Source organism: Pan troglodytes, chromosome 8, assembly GCF_028858775.2.
Source record: "Pan troglodytes isolate AG18354 chromosome 8, NHGRI_mPanTro3-v2.0_pri, whole genome shotgun sequence".
Lineage (NCBI taxonomy): Eukaryota > Metazoa > Chordata > Mammalia > Primates > Hominidae > Pan > Pan troglodytes.
The window spans coordinates 123,040,160-123,053,131 of NC_072406.2; the positions used below are offsets into that span (position 1 = coordinate 123,040,160).

At 33.4% G+C, this 12,972-nt stretch overlaps 1 protein-coding gene across 6 annotated transcripts in view; it reads left to right on the plus strand.

The window, feature by feature from the left end:
- The window catches only part of SHOC2 (SHOC2 leucine rich repeat scaffold protein), a 93,992-nt gene that overhangs the window by 1,020 nt on the left and 80,000 nt on the right, over positions 1-12,972 (plus strand). Inside the window, exon 1 of one of the 6 annotated variants that reach the window (XM_063782100.1) lies at positions 3,117-5,046. The exons of the other annotated variants lie outside the window; for them this stretch is intronic. The gene's annotated coding sequence lies outside the window, so the exon portion shown is untranslated. Of the gene's footprint in view, positions 1-3,116; positions 5,047-12,972 lie in introns of those variants that run through there. 6 annotated transcript variants of the gene reach the window in all.

Sequence of the window (12,972 nt, forward strand, 5' to 3'; positions counted from 1 at the left end):
TTCTTTAAGCAGGCAGTTTGTGTTATTGTGGAATTATGGATTTACAAACAGGTGGAATAAATACCGATTCGGGAGCTAGAAGGAAGATGCTTTGTGTGTGTGTTTAAGCCCTTACAGTTGGCAGTTTGATTTTTCTTGTCTGTTGCTTTGTATCGTAATGGGGGTGATGAGAATAAAAGAGGAAGCACTGTTTTGCAACCTACCCAAAGAAATATTTTCGAAGTCTCTGGGGACGCTGAAGCAAAATTAGGTTGCAGATGTGGACTGTATATTATTTGCCTCCAGCGTGGTAACTACCAGCAGTGTCTAGGCTTACACCTGTGCCATTTCGTATACTTTAAGAAAAGTATAGATACCGAGTGCATCTAGTTTCTACTCAAGAGGGACTACTATATCAAAAGCTTTTTGTTACGGTTTTCAGAATCCTAAGGTACATTTGTGTAACCAAGTGTTTTTGTAACTAAATACAGCAACACCACTGAAAAGTAGTTTTAATTTTAAAGACCTCAGTTTATTAGTGTACTTACTAATCTTTACCCTCATCCTCCATGCCGTGGACTGTAGAACTGTTACTGTGTACTTGAAGAGACTTAGCTATTGCATCCAATTTGTAACATTCAGTAAGGTTATATTTATAATTTGAATTTATCAAGTGTTGATGTTTTGCTGTGTGACAGTGAAAAGAATTTTAGGAATAAAGTATGCAAATGACCATTCGCCACATATGGAACTTAGACTGAGTATGATAAACCTTTTGTCTTTATTTGGACATAAAGTATATTGTAAACTTTTTATGCAATTATAAATACACATTTGAAAAATAGACAAAAATAAACACAAAACTGAATAAAAGTTTTGTCTAAGGTTTGTAACTTTCAAATGTCTGAAATTTAATATAAAGCCAACATATAAAACAATATTGAAATCCCAGTTTCAAATTATGGACATGTCTTTAAGGGTACTGCATTTTCCCAAGGTGCTTGTTCAGTTTTATTTTTAGTTTTTAATTGTTATGGGTACATAGTAGGTGTTTATGGGTTATATGAGATATTGATAGAGGCATACAATGCATAATAGTCACGTTAGAGTAAATGAGGTATCCCATCATCTCAAGCATCTACCCTTTGTGATACAAATATCCAATTATACTCTTAGTTATTTTAAAATGTGCAATTAAATTTATTGAGTATGGTCACCCTGTTGTGCTATGAAATACTGGATCGTATTCATTCTGTTTTTTATATCCATTAACCATCCCCACATTCCCCCTTCAGTTTTTGAGGAAACAGCTACATTAAAAGTTGACATTTGTTTTCTGATCACTCATTATTAATATAATTTTTAAGTTTAAAAATTTTTCTCATAAATTATTATGGATTAAAGAGTGATATTAAAATATACATTAATAGTTTGCAGCTAGATCTTTTTTTTTTAGTTTTTAAACTACCGTATTCAGAAAGTTCATCAGAGCTGTTTTTCTGGTAGTTGTAGCAAGTAAAAGGTCATGCATCAACTTGTGAACTACAAGCCAGTTGGAAATTTGAAACATTTCATGTTTAAATAGAAACATGAAAATTACAAATTCCTTTGTCACACTTGCTGGAATTACGCCTTTAAAATGTTACTCTTTTTTCTGTGACTTGGGTCAGGGAAGAATGACTTTTCTCTTTCCACATCAGAGAGACATAAACTGGAATTCTATGTGGAATGTTTCCAAAGATGGCTTCCGAGTAGTGATTGGTATAGTTATTGCTTTGGCTTACCTGTATGAATTATGGAGGATGGGTGAATAAACTTGAAATTCTTTATTATACAGGTGGATAAATTATAGTTATATTTGCCTTAAAAATATGCTCATTTTCAATATTTGTTGTATCATTTAATATTTCTGGAAGACTTCTTTAAACTTCAGATATTTTGATTTTTTTGTAAAAATATTTAAATACAGAAATCTGTGTTTTAACTAAAAGATACAAACTCTATATGTAGATATAAGGATGCATATTTTTGGAGGCTGAAGATTAAGTGAAATGTATCTTTAGAATTTGGTTTACTATATGATTCATGTATCTTTCATGTATGAAAAAGCCTTAAGATTAATGCTTATAACAAAATAAGATTTAAAAAAACCCCAAACAATAAAAAACAACAGAACAAGTTAACTCACAAATCCTTCAGTGAGTTCTGAGATTTATAACTTAGACTTGGAAGAATTTTGCTACTCGTTTATAAAATATCAATTAACAGAGGAAATTTAAATATAAATTGGATATTTTGACATTTCTTAATGAGACTAGTAGGGATTGGTATTTTGCTATAGATGAATAAATGGAAACTGTAATTTATCAGTAGAATTATACATTAAGTACTTTTATGTGATACTTAAATGAGTACTTCAAATATTAAGTGAGTTGGTATTTTTGCTTATTGGTAGACCTGTATTTCATGCATTATGTGTTGTGCATTAGACATATAAGTTGGCTGAATCTTAGACTAATTTATGGACATATATCATCTGCTATCCTTGTAATCCCCTATTTTAACTGCTTGGCCTTCTGAATTTTGTTTCATTTACTTGTTACACTGCATCAAAGTTGTGCCCTGTAGATCTTTTTTGAAATATTTTCTCTTAATATAGTAAATTTTTATATTTTCCTACTGTGTAAACTGACTTAAAATCTGAATAATTTCTGAATTACAGAAGACCTATGGTATGCTTGAACTTCATATATTATAGAGTGTTCTTAAAAGTGTTTGTTAATCATTACAGATTGAAACATAAGTCTGAGAAACTTTTATGTTCTAAAATATATAATTGAATTATTTTAATATAAATTAATGTTCATTCTGGTTTTGTTTGGTATTTTCCCCTGGGTCTCAACTTTTTAACACAGCATCTTTAATTCAGCAAAGCAAAGTTTATACACGCAAAAGGATATTTTAATTACCAATGATCCTTAAGCTTTTGAGATGATGGTAGCGTATGTGCTTCTTGAGAAAGCATGCAGTTCCCATTATCAAGATTTAAAAGAACACTAATTCATTTTCACACTGTATATCTCATTCCAACTTCTCTAAAGGTCAGAACTGATTGCAAAAAGTAGTACATGCTCTAAAAGGTAAGGATTCATTTATGAGAAAGAGTGAACCTACTGCTTGTAGCTAAAACATTACAGGAGACCTTAAAAAGGGGTATAATGGTCCCTATGTGAAATGAACCTGAAATATTTTTATAAATTATTTGTGCATGACTATCTTTTGTTGATAGCACTAGGAAGACTTCTAATGTTTAAATACTTTATTTGCCCTCAATTACTATTTAAAAGTCCTATAATTTTAAGTAATTTTACAGCTGACAAAGATAAATATTTTTTTCTTTTAGTTTTTCTAATGTCTTGGAGGTAAAGTGGAAATGGCCTGTTTTGACACATAATTTCTAGAACTTGGAGTTAATTTGATCAGTTACATTTGGGTTTTTTTCAGTTTCCAGTTTTGTGTTGTATAACACTTCTTCCTGCTTTCAGTACTTTCTCAGTCTTGCAAATAGTCTTTAACTTTTCAATTTTGTTCTATAAATATTTCTTAGTAACTACAGTTTCACATTCACCAATGTCATGGAACTTCTGCTGAATGCCATGTGTGTCCCAGGCTCTGTGGAAACAGAGATAAATATGTTTCCTTCTTTCAGTAAGTTCAGAGTTTGTTGCATGAACCGGACAAGTCAATAGTTAATTGTTAAACAATGTGACACATGCTTTTAACAGCAGTATATACACTGGCAAACTCAGATGAGTTAAGACTCACACTGCACGTATAACTGGCAATGCCTACTGGAGGACAGGACTGGAATGAACTCTTGAGGAATAAGTAGGATAGGGGAAGGTAGTAAAAGCACAAAGGTTAGATATGTTTAGGTCCACTTGGGCAGTTAGAGAAGAATAACAGTTTGGATTCTAGTAATAATATTAGGTCATATGGTAGACTTCGATTAAAGCTTGTATTATTATTAATAATAATATTTCTTGTGTTCCTAATTTTATTTGGGCTTTGAACTGCAGATCTGTATTAATGTTGACCAAACTATTATTTAAAACTTTACCTTCAACACCTGTGAAAAGGGAAAAATTTTCACCTATTTTTCATTACTATTTTAATTAAATACAAGGAGAATATATCAGTGTAACATGGGGAATAATTCCCAGGCTTAGAACTTGGATAATGTTTCAAAATCATACTTAAGGCCGGGCCTGGTGGCTCACGCCTATAATCCCTGCACTTTGAGAAGCTGAGGCGGGCAGATCGCTTGAGGTCAGGAGTTTGAGACCAGCCTGGCCAATGTAGCGAAACCCCGTCTCTACTAAAAATACAAAAAATTAGCTGGGCGTGGTGGCAGGCACCTTTAATCCCAGCTACTCTGGAGGCTGAGGCAGGAGAATCTCTTGAACCCGGGAGGTGGAGGTTGCGGTAAGCCGAGAACGTGCTACTGCACTCCAGCCTAGGCGACAGAGTGAGACTCTGTCTCAAAAAAAAATAAATAAATAAAATTAAAATAAAAAGCAATACTTAAATGTCTTTTCTCAGCATTTATGTATCATGTTAAGAGTAACATTTATGAACTTTCTTAGAATTCATGGTAAAGTTTTTTTTTGTATAATCATTTAAAATGTACTCTTTTTTGAGTACACTTTAAAAAACACTTTGCATACTTACTTGACAGTGCCACTCTTTAGGTAAGTCAGACTGTATGGTCAACAGTTATACCCTAGAAGCAGGCTTTGTAATTGTCTTGTATGATTTAAAAGTTCTCTGAACTTGAGAATTGACTAATTTTTCACGCAGTATTTTTTGGGTTTTTTTGTTTTTAAGACAGGGTCTCTTTTTCACGCGTTTTTTTTGTTTTTGTTTTTGTTTTTGTTTTCAAGACAGGGTCTCGCTCTGTCACCCAGACTAGAGTGCAGTGGCACAATCATGGGGCTCATTGCAGCCCTGACCTCCCTGGGCTCAAGTGATCCTCCCACTTTAACCTCTCGTGTAACTGGACTACAGGTGTGTACCACCATGCCTGGCTAATTTTTCTGTTTTTTGTAGAGACTAGCTTTTGCCGTGTTGCCCAGGCTGGTCTCAAACTCCTGAGCTCAAACAATCCACCTGCCTTGGCCTCCCAAAGTGCTGGAATTACAAGTGTGAACCACCACGCCTGACCTTTCATGCAATATAATTTAATATTTCTTCCAGGGCGTATCATGTGAGGCCTAATTTTGATATCCCAAACTCCATTCCCTGCAGAGCGCCATAGTTTTCTGTGTTAAAACACTCATTTGCATTTCTTGATCCTTCTAATTATTTTTATTATAGAAATCTGAGAAATTTAAAAATATTAATATTTTAGCAATTGCCTTAAACATGTTGTTACACCTCATTTATCTTGAGATTACTTATAGGAAACTAAAACTATCTGGTGTCATCGGCTTGGTTACTACCTCATGCACTCTTCATGTAGCTAAACTCTAATCACCCTTCAGGCCTCAATTTTGTATCCCAGACTTTGGGAGACCTTCCTTTCATCCCTAGTTAGGTTCTTCTGTTTGAAGGTATCCTAGTGCTTTTACTTCCTTTTTTATAACACTATTTTTGTAATGATATATTTGATGTCTGTCTTTATTGCTAGACTGTAAGCCTTAAGATGAGCATTGAGTATGTCTGTCTTATTTACTGTTCCACCAGTATACAATGTCTAGACTTTGTAGGTTCCAAGTGGAAAATTAGTTTTAGATGAATAGTCCACAGCTCCAAAACAAACTGAACAGGCCCAAAGGAAGGACAAAGACATGTCATAATGTTCTTGTTTTTAAACACACATTTTCTGTTTTTAGAGTCCTTCAAGCCTTAATTCAGGCATTTTTATTCTCACGTAGTGCACAATTTTTAAAAGTTTGGTAACCAAATGTAAAAAGGACTGAAATTACTCCTAGAGGGATAAGAGAGTTGAAAATAAGAGCAGAAGAAAAACTCGAAAAGCCAGATGCAAGACATTTTGTAAAAACAGCAGTTTATAGCAACTTAATGTTATGACAAACATGCGTAGAATCTTTCAAGACACTTTGTTTTATACATAGAATAGTATAGAAAATAATGATCTAGGATCATGAAGAAGAGGTTATTGGATATTAGTAAATTTTGTTAATAACCTCATGTATTTTGGAAAAATTCCATTCAAAATGATACAATTTAAAACTTTTACTGTGTTAAGCTTTTCTTACTGGGAAGGTTTGCTTAATGAGGTAAAACATAGTAGGTAACAGTATTTATTGAACAAAATTTAAGTTGAAACAAATAATTATCTGAAAATACTGAATCAGTGCAGTATGATATACTACCTTGTAATTTGTAGAGGTAGATACTATAATTACTATGTGTTTCTTTACTTTGCTGTGAAATATGTAAAATTGAGTAGCAACATTTTTTTCTTGACCCACTTTTAATGAAAACAACCTGTTGCATTGATAAGACAAAATAACTAAGTATTTCTTCAACTTTTATTCTGTTAAAGAAAATAAGCTTAATTCCTTGGCATTTCCTGGTTAACCGGACTGGGAAAATTAGGTTGAAAGTCATAGTTCTTTGCTAAAAGTATGTGGTGTCTGACAGATTGGGTGACCTGAAATAGATTATATTTAATTCAGTTTGGGTTTGTATATATCTGCGATATAGAATTCAAAATTTCACCAGAGCTTTAGTTCTGGTTCAAATAAATTACATTTTATTTTAATATTGTGATCTGTTGAATTCTGTGACTATAAGGATAGGTAGGAGAGCTAGTTATTTTGCTCCTAAAACAAATATTGGTTTATCTACCATGTGCTAATTGCAACTCTAAACTCATAGAAATGGGATGCTTATATACTAGGCAGCTTAAAATAGTAAGGTTTTATGATTTAATCTTGAAGACATTTATTTCTGTACTTTGGAAGTAGTGATTTGAAATTCTTAATACTAGAAAATGGCCTAGTTTCAGAACACCCACTAAGCAACTGTGGGAACTCAGTATGCTAAATGGCTGGTAGTGCTGCAGTATTTTTTAAATTTTCCCCACCTCCTGTTATATAATAGCTTATAGTAGTACAACAGAATGTGAGTATTTGGGACGAGAACAAAGCATATTGAAACCGCAAAATGATGTGAGATTGTGTCAGGCTTTGTGTTGGGCACCAAGCACCTTAAGATAGTCAGATATAATGATGGTTAGTGAATGTTTGAAATAAATCAAGTGGTAATGTTTTAGGTTGCAAATAAGGCTCATGAAAATAATTATTTGGAGGCTTGAGAAAAATGACTTTTAAAATGGAGTCCCTATTTTTAAAACACAATACTCTTTTATTAGAAAAAGTTTGATAACTCTGATATAAATATTCCATTGATGCTTGTGTACAATACTTAAAGCTTTTAGTGAAAATAGTTTTTATTTAAATATTTCCCCTGGCCAAGTGTGGTGGCTCACACCTGTAGTCCCAGCACTTTGGGAGGCCGAGGCGGGTGGGTCACCTGAGGTCAGGAGTTAGAGAACAGCCTGGGCAACATGGTAAAACCCTGTCTTTACTAAAAAAACAAAAATTAGCTGGGTGCAGTGACGCATGCCTGTAATCCCAGCTACTTGGGAGGCTGAGGAAGGAGAATCGCTTGAACCTGAGGGGCAGAGGTTGCAGTGAGCTGAGATCACACTACTGCACTCCAGCCTGGGCAACAAACAAGCAAAATAATTTCCCGAGACTGTTGTGCAACCCTGTCATTGTAGCATTGTTTCAGCCTATGAGAACCAGATACTGAAATTGATTAGAAACTATTAAAAAAAGTTCACTAGTTTATTTACTTTTTTATTCAGGAAAATATGGTTATAAAGGAATTTGATAAAACATACTTTTACTAGCTTATTTTGTTAATTTATAAAGGGACCAAGTTGAGCCTGCACTAGTTGTAAAAGATAGATTAATATTAAATGTTTCAGATAAAAGGTTTTATGATATGAAAAAGGATGGACTTAAATTTGCTTTAAACATCAGCTGTATGGCAGGCACAGTAGCTTATACCTGTAATCCCAGGACTTTGGGAGGCTGAGGCAGATGGATCGCTTGACTCACAAGTTTGAGACCAGCCTGGGCAGCATGGTGAAACCCCATCTCTACCAAAAATACAAAAATTAACAGGGTGTGGTGGCATGCATCGGTAGTCCCAGCTACTTGGGAGACTGAGGTGGGAGGATGGCTTGACCCTAGGAGGTGGAGGTTGCAGTGATCCTAGATCTTGCCACTGTACTCCAGCCTGGGGAACACATCCAGACCCTGTCTCAAAAAAAGTCAGCTGTATAACTCCTGTAGAGTTAGCTCTGTGAGTAATACCTTAATGCATATTAAAAAACTTTCCTGGCTTTTTCTCAATTGGAACTCAATTATACCTGATATTTGCAGGTATATATGTGTATTATATAAATACCATAATATAACAACAATGATCCTGTGCCAAGATCTTGAAGATTTTTGTTTTATCAAAGAAAGCTGAAATTGTTTAATATAATTGAAGTTTTCTTATATTTTGTCATATTCAAATTCTTTGAAAATTGATAATCTATAAATAGTAGATTGATGTGGTAAAAATAAAAATTGTTCATTAGCACATCTTATGGCCATTATCCAGTTTTTATAACTAATTATGCAAATTGATAATATTTGAGTTGCTTCCAAGAGCAACTAAGAATCACTAATGTCAACATTTTTTTCTTCCTGGCATGATTTAAATAATATATCACTTGCTACCTGCAAATTACTACGTGATTTACATGTTTGTGGTATGGAAATTTTTTTCATATCAAAGCTTCTGATGTGGGAATCTTATTTCATATCAAAGCTTCTGATGTGGGAATCTTATTTTGAGATTTTCTTTATCTGCTCGAACTGCTATAATAAAATACCATAGACTATGTGGCTTAAACAACAGTATATATATTTCTTACAGTTCCGAAGGCTAGAAAGTCCGAGATTGAGGTGCCAGCTGTTTCTGTTCAGGGCGAATGAAGAGTCTCTTACAGGTCTTCCTGCTGTATCCTCAGTTGGCAGAAAGTTAGAGAGCAAGTTCTTTGGTCTCCTCTTACAAGGGCATTAATCCCATTATGAAAACCCCACCCTTGTGACCTCATCTAAACCTAAGTACCTCCCAAAGGTCCCATCTTCAAATACCATCACATTGGAGGTTATAGCTTCAGCATAAGAATTTGGGAAGGACACAGTTCAGGACATAGCAGGATTATATTCACAAGATAGTAGTTAATACATACCAGTTGGGAATTGTAGGGTTGTGTTTAATGTGTTAAATTACAAAAATAAAGTATCCCTTTATGTATATTAAAACATATAAGAGCTGCCTTTCAATATCTTGAGTAACTTCTGATGGGAGAAATTCCTTATTACCCTTAAATTGAGTATGGCTGCTTATTATGTTTCTTTTGATCTTATATGAGGAAGATTTTTGCTTTGTGATATTTTTAAAAATGTAATACAGAGATAATGAGATTATATTTTTAAAACCCAAAATATAAAAGTTCTATTTAATAAACCAAACTGTCAGAATGGTAGATAAATAGTTGAACATAGAGGTCTTTTAAAGTCTCAGAAATGGACCATATAAATGTAAGAAAGGCCAGTTGTTTTATAATCATGGCAACTTACTAAATACTGACTGATACTCGAATATAAGATACCTTGAGACCACACACTCCTAGTCTTGTTATTGAGAGCGCATTTATTTTTTTTTTTTTTCTGACAGTTTCCGATAGTTTAAATAGAGTGAGTAATGGAAAGGATTTATAATGAGATAGACTTAGTGAAGAAATATGTGGCTTTATATGTACAAAAAAGTAGTAGTTAAATTTAATTAACATTTTTTAGTTTAAAAGGTCTGAAAATCTTTTTTTCTTTGAAAATACTATATTGAATATTGTAGTCATCTTAGTGTATGTAGCAGTTATATTTTCTCTTTTGCTTTACACTGGTAATTAAATAGCCTTTTTTTTTAAATTGCCAGTTTGCATGGGAAATGAAAAGTAAAGTATATCTTGGGAATACTTAAGTTGTGTATGACATGTTCGGAGTTCCTTGGCAAGAAAGGCAATTTAAGCAAATATTCACGAGTAAATCTTTTTTTTTTTTTTGGTAGTGTTTGTGTGGCATTTAAAACTTTTCAGATAATGTTTGGTCATTTACCATTTGACGTTTACCATTATATCTTTGTACTTTTGAGACTTTTAAATCCCCTCTTCCCTATCCTGCCTTTTAACTGTGAGACTTTGGTGAAGAATTTTGCAGTTTATGCATATGGTGAGTTGAAGTGTTGTACAAGAGAGCTGTAATCCCAATTATGGTTTATATTGTGGATTGGGTAAACAGGAATTTTCAGTTCTTTGCTCTAAACTCGTTTTCCTAGAATGTAAATTACACGTAAAGTCTTTTGCTTTCCCATAAGAAGTAATGCAGGTTTCCTAAAAAACTCCCATTTGCTGCTATATAAAATAAATCAGTCCCATGTCTCCATGTCTTTCCAAAATATTTTATTTTGCTTCCTTACCAAGGAGGGAAAAAGTTGAATGAATGAATTTGAAGATGCTATGAGTTGTGGACTCTTGACATAATTCTAGTTAAATGGACAAGTGTAGAACATTTTATTTTTGTGGACTATCTCTATCCCCTACCTCAGGTTCACTTGTGCTGCTTAAAGATGTGCTTTTCCATTTCTCTGTAAACAATAACGTTCTTTTGAGCATGTTAATTGTGGGTGTTTTCTCATTCTTTGGACCAATCTTTTGGTCTTCTAACTTTGAAAGTTCCTTTTTAAACTCTTAAACTGCAAAAATATATAGGTTTACATGATTTAGGTGGGAGAGCTCTTTCTTTTTATTTAAAAGAATAAGAAGCCTTTACATCTTAATAAATAATGGGAAATACAATTGAAATCTTGTCATTTTTAGGTATTCATGTCAAAATTTGAGTGACCTGGAGTTAATTTTAAGTAGGATATAGGGGAACTCCATGCATGAGATGAAACCTTGTTTATTGTTCATTTATCATGTTATTAAACCAGTATTTATTGAGCATTTATTTTGTGCTCAATAAAAGGTTCATAATATTATGTTTAGAGTTATTTATAGAGTAAAAATTGCTGTCTAGAATGGCAGATAAAGCCAAATTAGCAAGTATTTATTGTTCTTTCAATAAATATAAGTGTTATATGTGCTAAGTATTGTCCTAAGTACTAGAATACAACTGTGAAAAAGGCAGAAGGGTTCCTATTTTCCCATTACCTTTAAATGAGAGAGTCAGACAACTAACCTGCCAAGTCTAATAATAGCATGATAAGTGTTCTGTTAGGGGAAGTTTTAAGTGGGAACACAGAGGAGGTGGTATGCAGAAAGGCTTTTGAATAATTAGGAAAAGCCTTCCCAGACCTCTAAGCTGAGGTCTGAAGAGTAAGTAGGAGTTAGCTCAGTGAAGAATTGTAAATCTGTGTTTCTGGCAGAAGAATATAGCTTGTGCAAAGTCCTTGAGACAGGAGATAGAAGACGCTGCCATGGGATGTGAAAGAAGTTCATGTGACCATAGTGCAAGATGGGAAATATTAGAGTTGTGGCAAAAGTATGCAGGGGCTAGATCTTCAAGACATGTGAATTATTATTAAGAAATTTGGGTTTAATCCTGAGGACTCCCCTCAGTTCTTTTAATTGGACATTAACCTGATTAGATTTGAATGTTTGAAAGATCACTCTAATTACAACATAGTGATTAGGTTAAGAACAGGATGGGAAAGTGGATATGGTGAGACCAGTTAGAAGGCTATTAGAAGAGAGAATTTGGTATACCTTATAGCAGGGTAATGGCAGTGAGAATGAAGAGAAGCCAATGGCATTGAGAAATTTGGGGAGAAAAATTGATAAGATTTGGTGATTGTCAGAATGTAAACATTGAAGGGGAGAGAGAAGTCAGGATGACACCACCTGGATTCCTAGCCCCCTTTCACCTTTTTTGGTTGATTCCTGCTTAGATGTTATCTCTTTTAAGAAGCCTTTCCTGATTCCCCTAACCTCCAAGGCTAATTCAGGTGCCTTCTCTTTGTGCTTCAACAGCACTTACTCGACTTTTTTCTTGCTTTACTCACTTGTGTATAAGCTTTCAGGCAAGGATTGTGCTTTATTGTTATTGCATGGTTTGCACCTTGCAAAGTGCAAGGTATACTAAGTGCATTACACTTAGTATAAATGTTGACCAAATGAAAATATACTTTTTATATTTATAAAAATTTAAATGTAATTGGAGAAAATTGGTTTTCTGAACTGCTAATATTCAAAACTTGTTTTACAACTTTAGAGTGAGTCATATCATTCCATGTACTTCTGAATGCCCCTTGTAAAAACAGTTTATATTGTAATTCTGGCTGGAAGTAGTAGATATATTAAGTTCTTTATGGGTAATCATAGACTAAATGATCTCTGATTATTATATAGATCTTTTATGCATTCAGGTTTTCTTTGTAGGTAAAGTTTTAATTGGCTTTATTAGTTTAAAAATTAACATCACTATCAGTGTTACATATATTTTGTTTCAAAATGAGAGTAGCTTTTTTTCTAATTATGAAAGGAGTGATTACTCATTGTATACATTTAAAAGATATACATACAGAGATAAAAAGTGAAAATCACCTGTAATTGAAGGATATCATTGCTAACACTTTATGTTCTTCTAGACTTTGAAAATTTTATATATATTTATGATTATATATGATTAAGTTAAAAGAAAAATTAACAGTAAATACTTATGTTTGTACAAGATAAGGTATTAATATCATTTATAGTAAGAATCTTAATAGCCAGTATGTAGCCAAATAAACCAATAGGACTAGGATACTAAACTTCAATTATTACAGGAGACCAGGCAG